General features: G+C 42.0%; 1 protein-coding gene across 2 annotated transcripts in view; it reads right to left on the reverse strand.

Annotated features, from left to right (window-relative positions):
• VIT (vitrin) overlaps positions 1 to 14,506 on the reverse strand; it is a 127,051-nt gene that overhangs the window by 100,658 nt on the left and 11,887 nt on the right. The window lies entirely within an intron of this gene.

A 14,506-nucleotide genomic window follows, 5' to 3' on the forward strand; every position in this document is an offset into this window, starting at 1 on the left:
TCATGGCTGGCCTTGCTGGTTCCCAGGAAATCTATTCTCAGTTAAAAAACCATTGTAGCCACCAGCCTCCTACTCTTCAGAGATTCAGTCTTTACTTAGAACCAAAGAGGAAATAATTCCACAACTTCAAGAGTATGTCCAACCAGTCGTCAAATTAGCATAAAACCTACTCTTCCGGTATTGAGAGGAGAAAATTTTTAGATTACAAATAAATAATTTGTTCATCATCCATTCAATAAATATTTATTAAATGACTACTATATGGCTGGAAACGCTGGTGGCAGAGTGGTTAAGAGCAAAAAGGTCAGAAGTTCAAATCCACTAGGTGCTCCTTGGAAACCCTATGGGGCAGTTCTACTCTGTCCTATAGGGTCGCTATGAGTCGGAATTGACTTGATGGCAAAGCGTTGATTTTTTTTTTTTCTTTTTATTGTACTTGAGATGAAGGTTTACAGCACATACTAGTTTCTCGTCAAACAATCAGTACACCCATTGTTCTATGGCACTGGTTAACAACCCCACGACATGTCAGCATTCTCCCCTCTAAAGGGTTGATTTTTGGTTTTCATATGGCTAGGTCCCTGGGCGGCACAATCTAAAGGCTGGTGGTCCAAACTCACCCAGTGGTGCTGCGGAAGAAAGGCTTGGTGCTCTCCTTCCATAAAGACTGTTGGTGTTGAGTGCTGTTGAGGTGATTCTGATTCACAGTGACCCCATGTGACAGAGGAACTCTCCCACAGGGTTTTCTAGGCCATAATCTTTACAGGAGCAGATTGCCAGGTCTTTCTCCTGCAGAGCCGCTGGACGGATTTGAATCGCCAACCTTTCGATGAGCAGCCAAGCGCTTAACCTTTGAGCCACCAGGGCTCCTTTTCATAAAGCTTATAGCCAAGCAAACCCCATGGAGCAGCTCTGCCCCGTAACACATGGGGTAGCCATGAGTTGGAATTGCCTTGACAACAGTGGGTTTGGTTTGGTTTTTAAATACTAGGTATTACATGATTAGAGACAAGGTGATAGCAATTGAATAAAACAACAGATCTTGCTCTTAAAAGACTTAGAGTTTAATAGACGTGGGAAAACAAACATGGACACAAATAACCAGCCCATGAGAGCCTTAAGGCCAATTAGAGAGCATGAGGGGAGCTTATAGAGCTGTGGTTCTCCAACTTTGCTGCATACTAGTAACACCTGGGAGTTTTAAAAAAGGCCTGATGTCCAGGCTGCACCCCAGTCCAGCTGAGTCAGAATCTATTAAGGTGGGGCCTACGCATTAAGATTTTAAAAAATTCCCCAGGCAATTCCAATGTGCAGCCAAGTTGGAGAACCATGGTTTAGAGCAGGGCTGCTTAAATCTTAACGTAAACAGAAATCCCCTGGGGATCTTGTTAAACTGCAGATCCTAATCCAGAAGTCTGGGGTAGTGCCAGAGATTTCCCAAGGGGCCTGGAATTTTGAAGGATGGAAAGATGTTGTCAGCTGAGGGAGTAAGAGAAAGCCTCACAGAGGTGGTAGCAATTGGTTCAACCTCGAAGAATGAACAGAGTCTGAAGCTGCAGAAATTGGGGAGAAGTGGCTCCAGTTGAGGGGAACAGCATGAACAAAGCCTGCAGGCTGGAAAGAAGATCAGATACAAAGCTGCTTTTGATCTGTAATTTTTTGTTTTGTCCCCCTCTTTTAAGTCTATGAGGAAACCCTCAAAGTTTTATTCATACTTATTACCATTCATGAGCATATGCTGTGTACTTTCTATTGTTTCCAGTCTTCACAATAAACCAGCATGGTAGGCTTTATGATTCTCATTGGCAGATGAGGAAACTGAGGCTTAAGAGGTTAAATGTAACACCCATAGTTACCAGCCAGTAAGTAGAACGGAGGTGGGAGTGGGTGGGAGGTGTCTTCCCTCGGTGTAGGCAATAGGGAGAACACTGTAGAGAATTTAAAGACTTAAAGTTGACCTCCTCTTACTATTACTTTGAGCTGGAAATTCTAAACAATGTCAGAGATGAAACACTCCTCCCCTTTGGGGAAGATGGCACCCACTGCGACCCTTCTTCCTCAATGCCCTTGCTGTGTGGCGTAAAGCTGGCATTCATAACCCTACAAGCTGCTATGCCCAGTGGTGTCTGGTTAACCTGCTCTGTGAAGAAACAAACAGCCCTCCCCCTGATTTATATCATTTGCCAATATCTGTGGTGTAAATTCTCCCACCATGGCTGATTTCAAGCTGCCAAAATGACATCACTGAATGGAGATTTTGAAAGAGAGGAACACAATTCACTCTTCCAACCAGGTACTAATTAGGTCCGATGTAAGCCTACATCCATTTAGATACGTTTTTGTGCAGAGTGTATTAACAAAAAGCAATTATTATATTATGGTTGAGGTAGTAATACAAGCAACTGATGTTATTAACTTAAATAAAACTGTTTAGCATATGGAAGGTTGTTATAAACAAATAGAACTGGTCACTTTTCTAAACCCCTGCAACAGCTGCAATATGTTAAATTTTCCAGTTAACCAATTAAGGTGGTTGACTATTTGATTAAATAAAAGCAAAATAATGGTCTTTAGTCTCAAAATAAAAATAAAATCACACATACAATCTACTTTACAATTTGATGCCTAAATAGCTAGGTCATATTTTAGAAATAGTGTGATAATAAGTCATGTTTGATTTTTTTTTTTTTTTTGGTCTTCTATTAATTTGAGAAGCTGAGAACAATTCACAGGTTTTCAGGCCTAAATATTTATCTTTCCTATGGAATAAATGCCGTATGCCAAGCTGCATTACTGGATCCACCTGCTAATTAGTGGTACCCCTACCCAGTACCACTAATTAGCAGTTACCCTTCAGCACTGCCGATTTCATCTATGAGTCATCCTTGACTTCTCGCTCTCAAACCCCATATGCGATTCATCAGTCCAGCCTGTTGTCTCTTCAGTCATAATGTACCCAGAATCTGACTACTCCTCACCCTCTATAGCACTGCTATCTACCTGGTCTATGTTACTACTCTCTCACCTGGCTTACTGCAATTAGCCTTCTAACTAGGTGGTTTCCTTCCCTTGCCCTGTACAGTCCACACAGCAGCCAGCAGGTTTCTGTAAGAGGTAAGTTAGATCATGTCATTCCTCTGTTCCAAACTCTACAATGGCTCCCATCCTTACTGAGGATTAAAGCTAATGTCTGCATACAAGTGCCTGCAGGCCACCATTGCCCTCTCTGAGGTCATTTCTCATGATTGTCCCCCTCGTTCATTGGGGTCTAGCCTCACTGGCCCCTGACTGTTTCTGGAACACTTCTCTCAACTTACGGCCTTTGCACTTACTCTTTCTTCTGTCTCAACTCCTTTCTCCCTGATAAGCGCATAGCTTGTCCCTCATTTCTTTTGTGTCTTTGCTTAACTGTCACCTTCTCATGAGACATCCCCTAACCACCCAATTTAAAATTACAAGTCCGCCTCCCAACCACCACCAACTGCACATCTTATCCTTCTCCTACTCTATTTTTCTCCATGCCACTTATTACCTCTGGAATACTCCATTGTTCTATTTGGTTATTGTTTGTGTCTCCTATTAGAATGCAAGTTCCATGATGGCAGGGATTTTTAATCTGATTTTTTTTTTTTTTTTACTTCTATACTTTTATAACTAGTACATCATAGGTGTTCCATGAATATGTGTTGAATCAATAAATGAGTGATTAGGGCTTTTTTTTTTTTTTCCCTAGGAAATAAAAAAGGAAACAAAACAAAGATAGCCTTGTGAATATGCTAAAACCCATGGAATTGTATGCTATTTGAATTATATCTCAATAAAAAAATTAATGAATGAAGCATTATTGATAGTCAACAAACAAACAAGGGAAGATTGAGAACAGAGGAAATTCTCTCAGGTCTGTCCAATAGCATTAGAAGTCAGGACGAGACATGGCTTTTTACATGCTGGGATGGATGATGAAAATCAACAGGATTCCGGGAAATGCTCTAGCCTCAGAGGAGTGCTCACCCACGTGCTTACTCATTAGAAATGGAAGCCTATCAGCACTGCTCTTGCAGTCAGAATGTTTTGAGGCTTCTTTCTCATCATTACAATTCCAGATCCTGGGAATGAAGACAATGGCTGTTAAACAGTCCTTGCAGGTGGACAGATGTCACGGAGACGTGGGGCAAACAGTAGTGTCAAAGACTTAATTCCTTATGTGCTCACCAGGGTTCTAACAAAAACAGAGCAGTATGGGTTTCCAAAAGAATGTGTTTCTGATTCATAAATTTATGGCTTCTGCACTGAGAGGTAATAGGAAGAGTCTTGAATATGAAGTTCTAATGAGGTAAATGAAGCCTAGTTGTAAAGGAAAAAGACACATTGGTTTAAGTGGAGAAGCGCAGCCAATGTAAGAGATCTCTTGTTGCCCAGAGTCAGAAGAGAGTAGCTTGGTAATAAATAATCATATCCCCTAATATTTAGATAATTCTTCACAGTTAAAAAAAACAATTTAATGTGCATTCCTAGAATGTGAGCTCCATGTCTATCTTGTTCACCTTTTGTTCCTCGAACGTGGGATAATGTTTGGTGACTGGGTGCAACAATAAATGTTTGTTAAGAAAATGAATAAATATAAACTTGTTCTTCACAGTAAACCTATGAAGGAGTTGGGGCAAACATCATAATCCCCATTTTAAAGACAAAGAAACTGAGGTCTGGAGTGGGTAAGGGACTTACTCAAAGTCACATGCCCAAGGTCAAGCCCAGGTTTCGTGTCTCCTGGCTCTTCACCCCTTTCTGAACACCCTGATGTGTATAAGGTGATCTACAGATTGTATTGATACAGATTAAAAAAAAAAAAAAAATGAAACTTTCCTTGTATCTTTTTATCAGGATGTTTAAAGTTTACAGATAAGAGAGCAAATTGCTCATCAGCTAAAGATGTACGAGAGAGGAATGCCCTTTGTTAAAAGTGCAAGAAGTCTAGAGGGGCAAAGAAAGAGATATAATTTAAATAGGGAATAGATATAATTTAAATAGGGAAAACAAAGACCACAGGGAAAAGAAAGAGGAAGAAAGACTTGACGAAGATCAGCGTTGATGACTAGGAAGTATAAAGTCCATACAGGAATCGAGTGTGACAATGTGAGCAAAAACAACTTGCAGTTAGAATGACTAAAATTAAAAGACTGACCACACCAAGTGTTGGTGAGGACGTGGAGGAACTAGAATTCTCAGATGCTACTCATGGAAATATGAAATGGTGCAACTGCTTTGGAAAATAGTTTGTTTCTTAAAAAGTTAAACATAATCCTACCACATAACCCAGAAATTCCACTAGTGCTATTAGGTATTTATTAAGAAACATGAAAGCATATGTAAGTACAAAGACTTGTCTACAAATGTTCTTAGCAGCTTTATTTGTAATAGCTTCAAACTGGAACAGCCCAAATGTCTACCAACAGGAGAATGGATACGCAAATTGTGGTATATCCATACAATGGAAATCTCCTCAACGATAAAAAGGAACAAACTATGGACACATGCGACAATATGTGTGAATCTCAAGATAATTACGCTGAGTGAAAGAAGCCAGACAAAAAAGTGTACATTCTGTTTTATCTCATTTACACTGCACCTAGTAAATGCAAAGTTATCTATACCAACAAGAAGCACAACAGCGGTTGCCAGAGGGCAGGGGGAGGAGGGGCTGGGGAGGAAGGGGCAGGAGGAAAGGGTGACAAAGGGCACAAGGGATAGGCATATGTTCATTTCCTTGACTATGGTGATAGTTTCACGGTACACGTATGTCAAAACTTATCAGCTTGCACACTTTAAACATGTGTAGTTGATGTATCAATTATACCTCAGTAAATAAAGGTGAAGAGAGTATTTGTACACATTTCATCTTTACACATACAGTATCTCTTGGAGGAGTCACAAAAAATCTCTAGTAGTGAGAATTTCCTTCATCAGGGAAAGAGAACTGAGTAAGTGGTGATCAGAGATGGGGGAGTCTTACGGTTTTGTTCTATTTTAATCTTTACCCTGTGCACATATATTAATAAATCAAAAACTAGTAACATGTAAGTCAAAATAAAACAAGGAGAAACAAAACCCCACGGAAAGGGCACTCAGGAGGTATTATTGTTACCACCATCATCACTACCACCAAATTCAGCAGTGACTCAGTTAACATAAACCAAGTGGGGCCACAGAGCTTCACAAGACCTGGTCTATTAGGAAGATCTAAAATATACAGACAATGTTGATATCAAATGAGAAGCTACAGAGTCTCCTAACCTGACTCCTGCTCCTTGATTTCCTTGCTCCAAGTCACCCTTCCCTCCAGTAGGAAAGGATCAGCTTCCTAAAGCAAAAGACTGATTGGACATTCACCTGCTCAGAGCTCTTCTTCACAATCCCCTTAACCCTACAGGATAAAGTCCAAATTCGTCAGTGAGGCATTAAACACTCTTTACCAAGTGGCACCAACTCACCTTTCCTGTTCCATCTAACCCAATTCCCCTCTATAATCCTCTCTTCTGCCTCCAGCACACCCCAGGTCTTTGGTCTTTTCTCTATACCTTGCACATGGATGCCTTGGCTCATGCTGTTTTTAGTGTCCTCTCTGGAATACCTTATCACCCACATCTCTTCTGCCTCTCGTGAGCCTATCCATCTTTCAAGGTTCAGCTCATGGGCCACCTCCTCTATTTAACTCTCCCTGAGCTCCAAAAGTAAAAACTTATCTTCATTCATACATCCATTAATCATTCAAACGAACAAATGAATATGTAATGTGAGTGCTAGACAGAGAGGAACAAGATGCAGATCCCATCATCAAATTGAGCCTTCCAGAAGGAGATCAATATGCACTAACTGTTGTTGTTATTAGGTGCCATCGAGTCGGTTCCTGACTCACAGTGACCCCAAGTACAACAGAAAGGAACACTGCCCAGTCCTGGGCCATTGTCACAATTGTTGTTATGCTTGAGCTCATTGTTGCAGCCACTGTGTCAATCCATCCTGTTGAGGGTCTTCCTCTTTTTCCCTGACTCTCCACTTTACTAAGCATGATGTCCTTCTGCAGGGACTGATCCCTCCTGATAACATGTCCAAAGCATATGTGAGATGTAATCTCACCATCTTCTAACTAGCATTCTGGTTCTACTTCTTCCAAGACAGATCTGTTCGTTCTTTTGGCAATTCATGGTATATTTAATATTCTTCACCGATATCACAATACAAAGGCGTCAAGTCTTCTTCAGTCTTCCTTATTCATTGTCCAGGTTTCACACGCATATGAGGTGATTGAAAACACCATGACTTGGGTCAGGTGCACCTTAGTCTTCAAGGTGACACTTCCGCTTTTCAAGCTTTAAACAAGTCCTTCACAGCAGATTTGTCAAATTCAATGTGTCTTTTGATTTCTTGACTGCTGCTTCCATGGGTGTTGATTGTGGATCCAAGTAAAATGAAATCCTTGACAACTTCCACCTTTTCTGAGTTTATCATGATGTTGCTTATTGGTCCAGTTGTGAGGATTTTTGCTTTCTTTATGTTGAGGTGTAATACATATTGAAGGCTGCAGTCAGTGAGTGCTTCAAGTCCTCTTTGCTTTCAGCAAGCAAGGCGTATAGCAGGTTGTTAATGAGTCTTCCTCCGATCCTGATGCCCATTCTTCTTCATATAGTCCAGTTTCTTGGATTATTTGCTCAGCATATAGATTGAATAGATATGATGAAAGGATACAAGCCTGATGCACACCTTTCCTGACCTTAAACCACATTGTTCTGCTCAAATGACTGCTTTTTTGGTCTATGTACAGGTTCCTCATGAGCACAATTAAGTGTTCTGGAATTCCCATTCTTTGCAATGCTATCCATAATTTGTTATGATCCACAAAGTTAAATGCCTTTGTATAGTCAATAAAACACAGGTAAACCTCTTTCTGGTAGTCTCTGCTTTCAGCCAGGGTCCATCTGACATCAGCAATGATATCCCTGGCTCCACGTCCTCTTCTGAATCCAGCTTGAATTTCTGGCAGTTCCCTGTCAATATACTGCTGCAGCAGCTTTTGAATAATCTTCAGCAAAATTTTACTTGTGTGTGATATTAATGATATCATTCAATAATTTCCACATTTGGTTGGATCACCTTTCTTGGGAACAAGCATAAATATGGATCTCTTCCAGTCAGTTGGCCAGGTAGCTGTCTTCTTGGCATAGACGAGTGAGCACTTCTAGCACCACATCCTTGTTTTTTGCCATACCCTTCAGTGCAGCTTGGACTTCTTCCTTCAGTACCATTGGTTCCTGATCATATGCTACCTCCAGAAACAGTTGAACGTCGACCAATTATTTTTGGTATAGTGAGTCTGTGTATTTCTTCCATCTTCTTTTGATGCTTCCTGTGTCGTTTAATATTTTCCCGGTAGAATCCTTCAATATTGCAACATAAGGCTTAAATTTTCTTGTTTTAATATTCTTCAGTTTCAACTTGAACTTGCATATGAGCAATTAATGGTCTGTTTTGCCATCAGCCCCTGGCCTTGTTCTGACTGATGATCTTGAGCTTTTCCATCGTCTCTTTCCACAGATGTTGTTGATTTGATTCCTGTATATTCCATCTGAAAAAATAGTTGCTGTTTATGTTGTTGAAAAAAGGTATTTGGAATGAAGAAGTTGTTGGTCTTGCGAAATTCTATCATGTGATCTCTGGCATTGTTTCTATCACCAAGGCCATATTTTCCAACTACCCATCCTTCTTCTTTGTTTCCAGATTTCATGTTCCAATTACCAGTAATTATCAATGCATCCTGATTGCATGTTTGGTCAATTTCAGACTGCAGAAGTTGGTAAAAATCTTCTGTTTCTTCATCTTTGGCCTTAGTGGTTGGTACACAAATTTGAATAATAGTCATATTAACCAGTCTTCCTTGTAGGCATATGGATATTATCCTATCCCTGACAGTATTGACCTTCATGATAGATCTTGAAACATTCTTTTTGATGATGAATGCAACACCATTCCTCTTCCAGTTGTCATTCCTGGCAGAGTAGACCATATATGATTGTCCCATGCAAAATGGCCAATACCAGTCCATTTCAGCTCACTAATGCCTAGGATGTAGATGTTTATGTGTCCATTTCATTTTTGACAATTTTCAATTTTCCTAGATTCATACTTCATAACAGTCCCGTGTTCCAGTTACTATTAGATGTTTGCGGCTGTTTCTTCTCATTTTGAGTCATGCTACATTAGCAAGTGAAGGTCCTGAAAGCTTGACTCCATCCACGTCATTAAGGTCAACTCTACTTTGAGGGGGCAGCTCTTCCCCAGTTGTCTTTTGAGCGCCTTCCAACCCAAGGGGCTCATCTTCTGGCATTATATCAGACAATGTTCCACTGCTATTTATAAGGTTTTCACTGGCTAATTCTTTTCAGAAGTAGACCGCCAGGTCCTTCTTCCTAGTCTGTCTTAGTCTGGAAGCTCAGCTGAAACTTGTCCTCCATGGGTGATCCTGCTGGTGTTTGAATACTTGTTGCATAGCTTCCAGCATCACAGAAACACACAAGCCCCCACAGTACAACAAACTGACAGACACATGGGGGTTCTTGTTGTTAGGTGCCATCAAGTCAGTTTTGACTCATAGCGACTCCATGTGACAGAGCAGAACTTCTCCACAGAGTTTCCTTGGCTGTAATCTTTTTTTTTTTTTTTTAAATAATTTTTATTGTGCTTTAAGTGAAAGTTTACAAATCAAGTCAGTCTGTCACATATAAGCTTATATACATCTTACTCCATACTCCCACTTATCCTCCCCCTAATGAGTCAGCCCTTCCAGTCTCTCCTTTCGTGACAATTTTGCCAGTTTCTAACCCTCTCTACCCTCCTATCTCCCCTCCAGACAGGAGATGCCAATACAGTCTCAAGTGTCCACCTGATACAAGTAGCTCACTCTTCACCAGCATCTCTCTCCAACCCATTGTCCAGTCCCTTGCATGTCTGATGAGTTGTCTTCAGGAATGGTTCCTGTCCTGGGGCAACAGAAGGTTTGGGGACCATGACCGTCAGGATTCCTCTAGTCTCAGTCAGACCATTAAGTCTGGTCTTTTTATGAGAATTTGGGGTCTGCATCCCACTGATCTCCTGCTCCCTCAGGGGTTCTCTGTTGTGCTCCCTGTCAGGGCAGTCATCGGTTGTGGCCAGGCACCATCTAGTTCTTCTAGTCTCAGGATGATGTAAGTCTCTGGTTCGTGTGGCCCTTTCTGTCTCTTGGGCTCATAGTTATCATGTGACCTTGGTGTTCTTCATTCTCCTTTGCTCCAGGTGGGTTGAGACCAATTGATGCATCTTAGATGGCCGCTTCTTAGCATTTAAGACCCCAGATGCCACACTTCAAAGTGGGATGCAGAATGTTTCTATAATAGAATTATTTTGTCCTTGGCTGTAATCCTTACAGGAGCAAATTGCCAGGCCTTTCTCCCACAGAGCCTCTGGGTGAATGCAAAGTTGCTGGGTGGGTTCAAACTGCCAACCTTTCCATTAGCAGCTGAGCACTGAACTGTTGTGCCAACAGGGCTCCTTGTGCCAATCACAAGCAACATTGATTGAGCATATACTAAATACATGTATTAACTCATTTAATCTTTGACCCTATGATGTAGGGAATCCTTCTGCATTTCCTTTTTAGAGGAAGGAATTGAAGGCACACGGACAGTAGGTAATTTGCTCAATGTTACCAGTCTGGTAAGAAGAGGAACTAGAATTCAAGCCAGGCTTTCCAAGTCCAGAGGCTCTGCATTTCATCACTTGCCGTAGCTATTTCATAACAAGTACATGTACCTACTTAATATACCAAAACCAAACCTTTTGCTGTAGAGTTGATTCTGACTTATGGTGACCCCATGTGTTACAGTGTAGAACTGCTCCATAGAGTTTTCTTGGCTGTAATCTTTACGGAAGCAGATCACTAGACTTTTCTTCCTTGGCACCGCTAGGTGGGTTTGAACTGCCAACCTTTATGTTAGTGGCCAAGAGCAAACCATTTTCACCACCTAGGGACCTTATTTCAGGCACATTCTGACTTAACTGGTCTGAGGGGGGCCCAGGCATCGGGATTGTTCTAAACCTCCTCCAGGTGACTCTACTGAGCAGCCAGAATTGAAAGACTCTGCTATAAAATAAAAAAAAAAATTTTTTTTTTTTTTTTTAGTGGGTACAAAATCAAAACCAAACCAAACCCGTTGTCATCAAGCTGATTCCAACTCATAGTGACCCTATAGCACAGAGTAGTTCCAAGGAGCAGCTGGTGGATTCGAACTGTTGACCTTTCGATTATCAGATGAACTCTTAACCACTGCACCACCAGAGCTCTGTAGCGGGTACAGTGGTGGCAAAAAGGGGTGGATGGTCAAATAGGCCTGTTGAACAGGGATTGGAAAAGACTTGAATAGCTTTAACTGGGAGGTTGGAGAACAATGTGTGGAGAGGAAAAGAGAGGACACCAGGGCAGTGGAGCTCCAGGAATGGTTGTTGCTTAGCCAGGATATGAGAGGAATCAGACAGAGACAGAGGAAAAAAAGGGTTCAGCCATGTTGGCCTTGAACGTCACTTCTAAAGAATGTGGACTTGATCCTTTAGGAAACAGAGAGACAAAGGAAGTTTAAAAATTATTCTTGCAGACGGCACTGGGTTTTCATCATTTTTAATAAGCCCCCCTAGAAGCTTAGTTGAACCACTCACTTGGAAAAAATCTGCTCATGTGGACATGTAATGGTGGTGTTTGTCTGGTGTGTGATGCAACAGGTGGGTGCACCCAACAATACTCTTTGTCCATGAGGTAGAAAGAGCCAGTGCCCATCCGGAAACGGTTTTTTATTTATAAGAGGCCAAAGTTCCTTGAGGACAGACAACTTTGAATGGTGAGAGGCCACACCTGCAGCCTTGCTTTGTCCATCCATCTTTGCCTAAGTGTGAAGCCTCAGCCACTTGTCAACGCTGTGGGTAATATGGGGAGAATCAGGAAAAGAGGGTTGGCACAAGGGGCCTTTCCAATGTGAAGGTGGCCTCAATCTGTATATAAACCTTTTACAGACTGTATTCCTCTGGGCTAGGCCTGAAGTGTTCCTGTTACCATGACCCCAGGGACCATCTCAAGGCCACTGAGATAATTCCCCAGGATTCTGTGAAGAGGAGAGATAGAGAGCCAAACAGGGGAGTCATTTTTCTTTCTTTCCTTTGCTTTTCCCCTCTTTCCATTTCCTTCCTTTTTGCATTCCTCCTTAAAGAAATGATGACAGAAGTTGTAAGCCAAATAGGCAAGGAAGGCTGGGAGGATTTTGCCTTTTCTTAATATGGCAGCTCCTAAATATCTACAAGGCAACTTGAAGGTGTGCTGTGAGCCTGAGCATATGGACTGGACATGGTTGGTTGCCTAAGCAGAGCACCCACATCCCTCTTTTCCTCTTTGTTAACAGAAACAAAGGAAATAAAACCCACACTATGCATTCAGGGAACTCCAGGAAGCCTGGTCCATCCCCAGCGCCTGAGGTGGATCCTGATCCTGAGTCTAAGCCAGGAATGGTTATATTCTCCCCTTTGCTGTGATGGCTTCAGAAGCTCAAGCTTGGGTCCCTCAGCACGAGGCACTCTCCAGGTAGCCATTACTAGCCTAAGGGTGGATGGTATCCTGAGTTGTATTGGCCAGACAGAAAAGACCTTAATCTTTTAGGGGAGAGGGAGGTTGCCTCTCCTGTTGAAAATGAACAAGGAAGCAGGTAGTTCCAGGTGTGCCTTGGCCATGTTATGCCCATGAAGGAAGCCAGTCTGAGCAAAAAGCCAACACGAGAAGGAGGGCAGCCAAGTGAGTCACTGAGAAAATAGAGCTCTGATTGTCTTGTGCTTGGAGGCTGAGCCCACCTTTGGACCAACTGTTATGTGAGATGATAAATTTCCCTTTCAGCTGGGCTTGCAGCAAAACGATTCCTAAGTGTTCCTAACTCACAATGCCTGTCCACACAGTGGTTTTAACTGGAGAAGAATGGAATAATGCAGGTTTATACCAGATTGTGTGAAGTGTTTTCTCAGCCATTATTGCTTGAACCACCTACTTGTGAGAAGATAGAATAGACATTGTTATTCCTATAATTGAGAGCCGTTCAGTGACTAGCCCAAGATTACACAACACAGATCTTCTCTACCTTAAGCTTACGTTCTTTCTATTATATCAAACTCATCACATGACTGATAATTTCAGACTATTCTGTGATTTCTAGTGTAACATTATTATAAAATAAAAATTGCACCCTTCATTTGTAGCATACTTTTCACATTCAAAGCCTGGTTACATCTTTTACTTTAATTTCACAAGATTCCTGAAGCAGGCAGCTCAGATATTATAGTCAAATGCAGGGAAATAAAGTGACTCAGTCGGTCAAAAGCATATGGTCTGGCAAAAACAGATACTTAGTCCAATCAAGCCTCCCTTGGGATTTTGGAATTGAGATTTTAATGCCTTGAAACACCTTGAAAGCTGTGGGAGACAAGCTGAAGGTCACATGGGGCCCTAATAAGATGGATAAAATGGAGGCAGACAGAGACAGTGAAGAGAAAGCCCATGGCCTGGGAGAAGTATGGAGAGTGGACACCTTCATTTCTGGCCGCTGCCCAGGTCCTAGGAGATCCAGCTGGACTTGGTCTCCTGTGCATGACATCCAAGATGCTTCTGGTCCGTTTACTTGAGCCAGTTTGAATTGGTTTCTGTTAAAAACCCTCTTCGTGTTTGTTGTTTTAGTTAGGTCCTGTTTCTCTAAAATAACTAACAGCAAGATGAAAACACTTCACATGAAAGGGCGCGTGTGATTGTCTGTTGGTAGTATCACAACAGGGGGTCCATGGAAAAGCTGAGGTCAACCCTGGAATCAGGCTTGGGGAGGAAGGGTGGCAAGGAATCCAGGGAGCTGCAGAAGCCACTAAGAAGGAGGAAAGCAGCCTTCCTGCCTGGGATGCTCGGCGAAGAAGAAATGGGAGTCGGTGACCTTGAAACTATGCTGTGAAAATGTCCTTATGGCAGAGGTTCACAACTAGGGGCAATTTGGCTCCCCAGATGACATTTGGCAGTGTCTGGAGATATTTTTGGTTGTCTCAACTGGAGGTGAAAGCAGCCGCTCCTGGCTTCTAGTGGGTAGAGGTCAGGGATGCTGCTCAGCACCCTACAGTGCGCAGGAGAGCCCTCCACTGCAAAGAATTATGCAGCCGAACATGTCCATGGTGCTAGAACTGAGAAACTCAGATTTATGAGAACGTTTATTTCCCAATATATTTATGAGAATGTCACTGATGTTCCAGTCTAAGTACCTTCCATAAGCACTGTAGGTGATTTTTTGATGACTAGGGTATTAACTGCTCATAGATTTATTCTTTTCTCCAGGATCAGTTTGGATCACCACATACAGTTGGGGAAAATCCTAAAGCAAAAATGTTCACTCTTGGGCAGTTGTGTGGATTAAAG

This window comes from Elephas maximus, chromosome 26, assembly GCF_024166365.1.
Source record: "Elephas maximus indicus isolate mEleMax1 chromosome 26, mEleMax1 primary haplotype, whole genome shotgun sequence".
Lineage (NCBI taxonomy): Eukaryota > Metazoa > Chordata > Mammalia > Proboscidea > Elephantidae > Elephas > Elephas maximus.